This window comes from Amphibalanus amphitrite, unplaced genomic scaffold, assembly GCF_019059575.1.
Source record: "Amphibalanus amphitrite isolate SeventyFive unplaced genomic scaffold, NRLGWU_Aamphi_draft 000527F_arrow, whole genome shotgun sequence".
Lineage (NCBI taxonomy): Eukaryota > Metazoa > Arthropoda > Thecostraca > Balanomorpha > Balanidae > Amphibalanus > Amphibalanus amphitrite.
This window is the reverse complement of record NW_024882021.1, coordinates 59,541-69,955: the sequence shown is the minus strand read 5'-3', so window position 1 is coordinate 69,955 and position 10,415 is coordinate 59,541. Positions and strand designations below refer to the sequence as shown.

Here is a 10,415-nt window from a genome sequence, read left to right as displayed (position 1 = left end):
GGAGCCGGAGCCGGAGCCGGAGCCGCCAAAAAGGGGGCGACTCCGGCTCCTTTTTATTTTTTGAAGAGGAAAAAAATAATTGACCTAGTTCGGTTTGACAGTACAAGGCAGTAAAACATATGGTACTATTGGCCTCAAGATAAGGGCCCAGGCTACCTGTAGTTTTGATGCGGTGAATACCCTCACCCTCGCCACAACTCGAGTGGGGGTGGCGCTGGCTAGGAGGAGGGTTGCACTCGGCCCGAGTTGTGGCGAGCAGGGATGCGGAGCCGGAGCCGGAGTCGGAGCCGGAGCCGCCGGAGCCGGCATATTTTGCCCGGAGCCGGAGCCGGAGCCGTGAAACAATATAGCCCGGAGCCGGAGCCGGAGCCGGAGCCGCCAAAAAAGGGGCGACTCCGGCTCCTTTTTTATTTTTTGAAGAGGAAAAAAATAATTGACCTAGTACGGTTTGACAGTACAAGGCAGTAAAGCATATGATAAGTACGTCATGAGCCATCAAGTGAATGAAAAAAAGCCGAATATCCCCAGTATCCCACAGTACGCAATCAACTTTCTGTCTGCTCCTCCTCGCCCCCCCCCCCCCCCCCCACGTCTACTGCATCCCCAGAACATGAGGACCGGTCATCAGGTGACGGCCATTGTTTTGAAGCCAGTGCAGTGGACTGCGACTCCCAGCACCGTCTCTTCCCCACCCCCCACCCCCCACCCTCCCCCCATGCAGCCGAGAGGAATGTCAGCTTCAGTGAACTCCGATTCGCGGCGACTGCGTTTCCAATGCCATCGCTTCCTAGTCCTTTGTTCTGCCAGTTCTCTCCGAGGTGCGTTTGCGCGGGGACGCGGTGAGCCGGTCATGGCAAAGAGTAACGCGTATAACCAATCCAATTTTTCTTCCACCCGTATTTAATTGATTGCATAGGGGATGTACTGAGTCGGAGCCGGAGCCGCCGGAGCCGGAGCCGCCGGAGCCGGACCATTTTACTCGGAGCCGGAGCCGGAGCCGGAGCCGCCATGACATTTCACCCGGAGCCGGAGTCGGAGCCGGAGCCGATTTTTTTCTCCGGAGCCGGAGCCGGAGCCGGAGCCGTCTGAAATTTCCACGGCTCCGCATCCCTGGTGGCGAGGGTAAGGGTATTCACCGCATCAAAACTACAGGTCGCCTGGGCTCTTATCTTGAGACCAATAGTACGTCATGGGCCATCAAGTGAATGAAAAAAGCCGAATATCCCCAGCATCCCACAGTACCCAATCAACTTCCTGTTTACTCCTCCCCCCACGTCTGCTGCATCCCCAGAACATGAGGACCGGTCATCAGGTGACGGCCATTGTTTTGAAGCCAGTGCAGTGGACTGCGACTCCCAGCACCGTCTCTTCCCCCCACCCCACACCCCAATGCAGCCCGAGACGGGTGTCAGCTTAAGATGGTTCAGTGAACTCCGATTCGCGGCGACTGCGTTTCCAATGCCATCGCTTCCTAGTCCTTTGTTCTGCCAGTTCTTTCCGAGATGCGTTTGCGCGGGGACGTGGTGAGCCGGTCATGGCAAAGAGTAACGCGTATAACCAATCCAATTTTTTTCCACCCGTATTTGATTGATTGCATAGGGGATGTACTGAGTCGGAGCCGGAGCCGCCGGAGCCGGAGCCGCCGGAGCCGGACCATTTTACTCGGAGCCGGAGCCGGAGCCGGAGCCGCCATAACATTTCACCCGGAGCCGGAGCCGGAGCCGGAGCCGATTTTTTCTCCGGAGCCGGAGCCGGAGCCGGAGCCGTCTAAAATTTCCACGGCTCCGCATCCCTGCTTAAAAGGCATTCTTCAACCCCCTCTTCTCTTCCCCTCCACCATAGCGCCCCGCAGCGCCGGAAATGACGAAAATTTGCGTTTTTTATTAACAACTTTTAACAGGAAGTCCGAATCTGAGTAAGAAAGTATTCTATGACAAATCCACTTTTTTATAAATTTAGTCCAAACCTTTGGAATGGAAGGATTAATGTTTATGTTTTTCGGAGTTTTCAAGAGGATAAGTACAAATATTACATTTATTCAGATATTTCGGTACTCGTTGTGGTACTTTCATCGGTGAAATGGCGCACAAAGTTTCGGTTCGTAGTTCGACAATCACATACAATACAAAACACGCGACAACGTCATCTAAAAACCTACACTTTAAATATGCCTGAGAAGGCCTAATTACCAAAACCTAATTTAGCACCAAGCATATTACAGGCAATCTACCAGCTGTTGGTGACTTCTTTTTTTATAATAAAACTACAACTGTTGGGGACAACTTGTAATGTAAGGTTCACAATGGGCGTAATTGTAGGACAAAATATACGAAAAAACGATATGAGAAAAGGTGGCGGCCGCTGGGTAAATACTAGAGGTTCTATAAGCTAGCGGTTTGAAGACGACGATACTATGTATGCTGCGGGTCTATGTAAACCCGCGCGGGGCTGGGGGGGGGGTAAATTTTACCCCCCTCGCGAATTTTTGCGATATCTCAAAAACGGCGGCACGCAGCGCCGCCAAACTTTCAGTACCTTTTCTTACATCAATTTGACACGTTCCCTGAAAATTTGAGCGAAATCCGTCGGAAAATTTTTGAGGAATTGACGTTTTAGTGACGTCATGTTCGCCATTTTCGCCTCAAAAACGGCAAAAGTTCAAACGCCGCTAACATCTTCATTTTTAAAGGAGTCAAGACGTAACAAAGAAGGTTATACGTAATTTTACTTTGTTTATCAAATGGCTATCTCGGTTTTTTGAAAATTTTGGATTTTGGCCTAAATTTTTTAAAAAAATTGACTTTTTTGGGAAAATCATTATAAAATCCAAAATTTTGAGTCTATCGAAAAAACCGGAACATATGTCAGAGAAGTGGTCTATGTGCACCTACATGCCAAATTTTGTTTCCAAGTATTATTTTGCGCCACAAATGAACGGCATGCGCCAGAAACGCAGCCAAATCTTGCGATTGCGACTACGAAATTCATTATTTTGGCGTCAGAGCCTGAAGCGAAAAATACAAGCATATTTATTTCAAAAAGACTTCAGGTTTGTCGAACGGTGTTATGAGAATTTCGATAACAGTACTGCATAAGTTTTTCAGTGATGCCGCAAAAGTGTTGTATCTATCTTCTTTTATTGTGCAGTCGGCGGGACCAATTCAAAATTGAGTCGTTGCTACTAAAATAGCAGCATATGGCGTCAGATGATGAACAGGAAAAATAGTTGCGTAAATTTAGACATAAACCACCCCCAAACCATGAATATCTTTTGAAGGCACTATAGACGACCATTAACTAACTAGATGTGATGAAGATCAAATGTAAGGAATACGCTCATTTTACAAAATTACATGCAAGTACCAAAAAGTGATGTAAGTACTTATTCAACGGTCATTTTCAGCGCTCACGCTAACGTGACTTCAAGTTGAGATATTTGCGGCAAGGTACCGAATTGAGCAAAATGGTTTTAATTTACATTATAACTTGTTGTGTTTTGTCAGAAAATGGTCCTAACTCAGATTTTGTGGAAAAAGGTCATTATCTCCCTTTAACATGGGGTTTGAGTTGAGATAGCCAAGTTTGCGGCGAGGTTCAGAAACCACTATCTATCTAGGTTGCAACCCCCGCGGCCTCTTGGTGTTGAAGAAATTCGTTCCCTTCAAAATGGGCCTTGTGCAAGGCCCTATCTTCAACATGGAGCGACCGTTAGTGTGACGTCACCTCGTTTAGTCATTCTGATTTAAATGGGTTTGTTCGTAGCTTATAGAACCTCTAGTATTTACCCAGCGGCCGCCACCTTTTCTCATATCGTTTTTTCGTATGTTTTGTCCTACAATTACGCCCATTGTGAACCTTACATTACAAGTTGTCCCCAACAGTTGTAGTTTTATTATAAAAAAAAGAAGTCACCAACAGCTGGTAGATTGCCTGTAATATGCTTGGTGCTAAATTAGGTTTTGGTAATTAGGCCTTCTCAGGCATATTTAAAGTGTAGGTTTTTAGATGACGTTGTCGCGTGTTTTGTATTGTATGTGATTGTCGAACTACGAACCGAAACTTTGTGCGCCATTTCACCGATGAAGGTACCACAACGAGTACCGAAATATCTGAATAAATGTAATATTTGTACTTATCCTCTTGAAAAAACATAAACATTAATTACATATAGTCCTGAGGAAAAGCTTTTTAATCATGACACTCAAGTCATATCTCAATGGAAGGATTCACAAGGAAAAAGCCCTCGCTAAGCGAAACTTGTTGCGTTGACACTTGACCCTATCCTCTACCGTCCGATCGCGCAATTCCGGCTTAATGGCAGAATTTGGAGTCCAAAGTTAAACGTGCGCACATAGCCGCGCACGGCCGGACCCCTCACTGACTTCCGTCTATGGCTACGGCTTGCCACTAACCGCAACCATACCTGCCTGTCAGGAGGCTCATAAACGTCAAGCGCCCGTCGCACTTCGAACCCAGACTGTTTAACCGGGACGGCCGAGTCCAACGCTATTCCTACCGACTGAGCTACGGGGGACCGGCACGCATATCTTATGCATGGTTTTTCATTTGTCATACGTCAAAGAAATAGAAGTGACACGTGGAAGGGGCAAGGGAACGTGTGTTGTATTTGTAACCAGTGATTTTTTTTTTTGAATTTTGCATCCCGGTTTGTAACCAGTGATGCCATATTTATACTGTTATTTACATTTCCATTAAAAACACTCCACAAAAGTAGTGGCTTTTCAGGTTCCGTGTCATGATGTGCAATACATCAGCCGTAAAAGTGGTAAAAGCACGAACATACACACGCGCACACACACGCACACACAGTCACATCAGTTAGGAGCAGCATCCATGCTCTCATCCGCCTCCTCAGAGGACGCCGAAAGTGCTGTCCGTGCGCGGAGGACAGCTCAGCCGGTAGCTGGATAAGCTTTCGGTTCTGGACTGGCACGTTGAGTCGCCCGTCCGGCCTGGTCGAGCGCTGTCGGACATCCGAGTTGAGGTAGAAGGCCGCTGCCAGCGAGCTGGGCTCGCCCCTCGGCCCTCTCGAGCACGCTCTAGGCCAATCAAAGCGCGCTGTAATCAGCAAGCTTCTGAACTTCAAGCCATCCCAGCCTCTCCCGCAGATCCGTGACATGATCAATTTTTTCCCACCGAAAATCACCTTAGCAGCAAAGTTAAATTCTTTCTGAATTCTAGCTGTGTTCTTTTTTTTTTGCCGTTGCCATAAACCGATAAACAGTAGCGGACGTGCGAGACAACCAAGGATGTTGCAAGAAGTGAGGTGACACCTCGGGGTACCACATGGCCGATGGCGTATATGTGGTGAAAGGCCGATCAGAGTCCCTCCCGATGCATCGACGGCTGACGGCACCCACGTGGCCGTCCCATGACAGTGCCCTGTCAAAAATTACGCCCAGGGTTTTTACTTACCTCGTCACAAGGAACGAGGCTAGTGTCACGGAAGGTGACTTCTAAGTTTGGAAGGTTGCGCAAATTTTGACGAGTTTCGAAAGCAATAAGCTGAGATTTGTTCGCGTTGACCTTCATGGCATTCGCGCAGAACCACATATCCAGTGAAGTTAAAGGAAATAGTTCACTTTCACGAAATTATTTTTTTTGCAATGGATTTGTGATTTTTATGTTCAAAATGATCAGCAAAGAAAATAAAACCTTTTTACAGCAAAAGATTATTTTCTATATTTTTGATATAGGAAGAACTTTTCAGTTTCTGTAAGGCACCGCGATCCAGTATGAAAAGAGCATGGGTCCCGAAAATTCTTCAGAACTAGAGAAATTATCGCGGCCACCGGCATTTGGGCGATCTGCTCGTGCTTTTGTTACTGGAGCGCCTCACTGGAGCGAATTTCTCTAGAGTTCTCGTAGATAATTTCTCTAGTTTCTGAAGAATTTTCGGGACCCATGCTCGTTTCATACTGGATGCGAATATATGCAAGGCACACATCCTCAACGCAAGACACATTTTTCGGGACGAGAAATAGAATATCTTTGCCTAGGGTGATCGTTGGGCTGTAAAAGCTCCTGATTTATGCTCGTCTCAGCCCAAGCTACGGAACTGCTATTCCAGTTCAAAACCCATGTTAAAATGTGAACTATTTCCTTTAAAGGAAGACTGCCACCTTCAAAAAGTTTTCTCAGATCGGCCTATGATTTATTCCCTGGACAAAACAAAATTTTAGAATTCACCTGACAAAGTATCATCACGTGAATCGCGAAAAAAATTGTCGATTATCATACAATTACCAATCGGTTAATGTCTAGCGACAATGTTTACACATCACTAGACTTCAAGGTCATAAGATTATTACATTTTATTTGAAAAAGTAAGGTATTTTATGATTTACTAATATATGATTTCATAAGAAATTGGCCATGTTTAATTTATTTTGCATTTAAGTTCGGAAAACATTTAAAAATCATGGCTCATTTGGAATGGGTCTGGCCCATGTTAAACCCCATTTCCCACACTTTTTTGGAAAAAATGAACTACTAAATATATAAGTTTAACTTTTATTTTGACTCTCCAAAATTCTTCTCTGATCTCGAAACAATCAAAGTTTTGACATATATTTACCAAAAGATAAGAAAATTCATGTTTCAAAGTTATCGATAAACAGTAGAGATGTCGGTTTTCTTGGACTAAAAAAATGGCATCAAACTGAACTTTGGTCTCCGATTTCTCGCAAACGGGTTCGAATTTCGGAAAACCGACTTCAGTCTGGGACATAGGTGGCTCAGCTCTAGTGAAAACCGTTTTGTGGAAAAAAGGTGGCAGTCTACCTTTAATGAGTTTTCCATGTTTGATATCAGCAGTGGTTAATGGCTTTTCCTGCCCGAGACAAGCACCTGGGTGTCGTCAGCGTATTGTAGGACCTTGGCGTCAGCCGCGTGAAGAGATAAGTCGTTCGCGAACACCGAGAACAGCAATGGCCCGAGGGCAGAACCCTGAACTACGCCCATGGTATTCGCGAGCGGTGGCGACTGTCTCCGACTGCCTGTTGATGTATTAGACACATCAGCATGCCAGCAACGATAGCCCATGCTTACACATCGCCGTGCTGCACCCGCAGCAGGTGGCGCCTCAGCCGAGACCTGAACCCACGCGCGCTCGTGTCGAATGGTAGTCGGTCATACCTACTCCAAGTCCAACCCCACCGTAGCATAATAGGCGGCCACCGAGCTCTTTTCGTATCCGTGGTAGGACTTTCTGCGGTTTGGCTCGTGTCTGGTGGTGTCGATCCGTGACACTACCGATACTCTTGAGTACACTCTCATGTCTCCCTCTTGTGGTCGCTGAGTGGTTAAGGGCAGGCACAGTCGGTGGTATGGTACGGTTTCGCGCGTCTAACCAGTTCAGTTCGTAATAGATCATGTTTTAGCGGCGTGCTTGTAAAAGAAAGGTAGCCAACCAAAAGCATGTCTATCCCGACCAATGAGCCGCGATCATGTGCAAATACCGGGGGAATGCCCCACAGATACTACACTTTGATCTTAGCCAAAAGGCCGAGAAGCGATAGTTCAGTTCGCAGAGCACGGCACATATATGGTCACGTTTTCGACCCGGGCACCGAAATTCAACAGCTTCTGTACTAGTGATGTCAATTACGGAACATCGTGATACCGATGCCAAACCAATTACCCATGGAGAAATACCGAAACCGAACCTACTTGGGAATATGAGGGAATATGGAGCTGGTGGCATCAGGGGTAGCCAGTAACAGTTGGTAACATTAGGCCAAATGGGCGCTCAAAAACTACTACCCCATAGGGTTTGCATGTTAAATCGACCTTTTTCAAGCGAGCCCCACACGTAAGCTAAAAGATAAATTGCCAATATTATTGTGGGGAAAGGTAGCCTAAAGCTTCCCCTACAACCTTTTTATCTAGCGTTTTTCGATGCGGAGGCCATAACAGGCCCAAAAAGCATTGGGCGCTGCCCGAGGTACCAAAAGCCCCTCCATGAGGGCACTAGTTCCTGCGCATGCGCACATTGCCTCAACCCTGTACTAGCGTAAGTTAGCGATACTGCTCAAGGAGTCGATCAGCCAATGAGCGTCCCCGGTTACATTAATAGATGTCGCTAGCATCACGTAAATCCTGCTTGCGAACACATTTTAAGAATGAAACAGCTGCGCCATTTCCGCCTTCCACAGATTCCTTCCATCTTAGTATCAACTATAGGCTTTTCAACTAACTATTCTAAGTTTTAAACTATGGTTAGTATGTTATTTCTGGTTCATATAATTTAAAAATAACTGCTTTATGAATTTGGCTTTACTCGTCAGAATGGAATACGCTATTTATTCTATATTCAAAAAATATATCACCTTACATGTAACTTATCCAGGTAAAATGGGCGCTTTCCGCGTCGTTGGTGTACCCGTTGTTCTATATACCCTGGGTGGCATAGGTGCCAGATGCGATCCTAAATGGCTCGCCAAGCATTACACTTGTGCACACTGCACATGGCCTTTTGTACAGGCACGTCGGCCTCAGCGTAGTTTTCTAGGCTGGTTACGCTTTTGTGACCTGTCAATTGCGCTACGTACTCCCTGGGAAATCCAGCGTCCAGGGCACGCTTGACGCAGGTTCTTCGTGCCGAATGATTGGTCTTCCTGCCTGGGATTCCGTCAAATTCTAAGAAAGATGGGAAGTATGGTTTTGAAAGGCTCATTTTTGCATCGTTTACACCATACGTTAAAACAAACACCACACTTAGGCCGGGAAATGATTTCTTGGGGACCTCGGTCGTTGTTTGATTTTCCACCCTCGGCAAACCCTCGGCCTACGGCCTCGGGCGGAATATCAACGACCTCTGTGATCTGTCCTCAAGAAATCATTTCCCGGCCCCGTGTGGTATTTTATACTAGGTCGTTCAATAAGTAAGGTAAAATGTGCTATAGCTCATTAACCTTAACAAGTTAAACAAAATAAAATATGTCATCTGAATCTATGAACAATTTGCTACACAACGTATCCAACTGTTTTTAGGAGTTTGAAAAATTGTTCGAACACGGTCGGTATGAAAACATTGATGCAGCACCGCTCCGTTTGGGAAGTGCCTTTTTGTCAGGTGAGCCTCGAGTTCATCTCGAAACCGGCGTCGGCAGCAAATTGTACCCTGATGACGCCACATGACCATTAACAATGCTTAGTGGTGGGAAGTGGGTAGTGATACGGCCAGGGTATATAGAACAACGGGTACACCAACGACGCGGAAAGCGCCCATTTTACCTCGACAAGTTACAGAGTATGTGATATATTTTTTGTATATGGAAAAAATAGAGTATTCGATTCTGACGGGTAAAGCCAAATCCATAAAACAGTTATTTTTAAATTATATGTACCAGAAATAACATACTGACCATAGTTTAAAACTTGAGTCTAAAGTTAGTTGAAAAGCGCATAGTTGATACTAAGATGGAAGAAATCAATGGAAGGCGGAAATGGCGCACCTGTTTCATTCTTAAAATGTGTTCGCAAGCAGGAATTACGTGATGCTAGCGACATCTATCAATGTAATCTGGGACGCTGATTGGCTGACCGAGTCCGTGAGCAGGATCACTCATGTACGCCAGTACAGGGTTGAGGCAATGTGCGCATGCGCAGGAACTTCCGCTCTCACGGAGGGGCTTTTGGTACCTCGGGCAGCGCCCAATGCTTTTTGGACCTGTTATGGCCTCCGCATCGAAAAACGCTAGATAAAAAGGTTGTAGAGTAGGCTTGAGCCTACCTTTCCCCACAATAATATCGGCACTTTATCTTTTAGCTTCCGTGTGAGGCTCGCTTGAAAAAGGTCGATTTAACATGGAAACCTTATGGGGTAGTAGTTTTTGAGCGCCCATTTGGCCTAATGCTACCAACTGTTACTGGCTACCCCTGGATACGGCAGTGTAAGAGACAAAATTCTACGGCAGGCAGACCTATGCTTGCAGGACCCTCTGGATCTGGCACCATCCGTGAAATCAGCGAGGTGATGATGGAGACCCAAAGCATTCGCTTGACTGACTTCATTTACGGAGTGAAGTGTTCTGTCGAATCAGCTACAGGCATCATCAGATACGTTAAATATTTTCAAGGTCTGCCTGAGATGGATACCAAAAGAGTTCACTCAACAACAGAAGGATGCCCGACTAGGCATCAGTGCGGGGGTGGCTTTGCTCTTTCAGTACAGGAATGCTGGAGTATAGCCCTGATCTGGCGCCGTCCAGCTTGAATCTGTTCGGATCGCCGGAAGACGTTCTGTTTCCGGGAATAACTTTTTACGGATGAGGCAATCAAGAAAATAAAAAGACATGGTAAAAAACATCAATAAGGAGTTTTCCGAGCGGGTTTTCAGTGTTTGGTGGAGTGCTGAGATAAGCACGTGCGCCTGAACGGTAATTGGAAGT

At 46.1% G+C, this 10,415-nt stretch overlaps 1 pseudogene; it reads right to left on the bottom strand.

The window, feature by feature from the left end:
• Positions 1-7,419: 7,419 nt before the first annotated feature.
• Positions 7,420-7,539, bottom strand: LOC122393287 (annotated as a pseudogene).
• Positions 7,540-10,415: the final 2,876 nt, after the last annotated feature.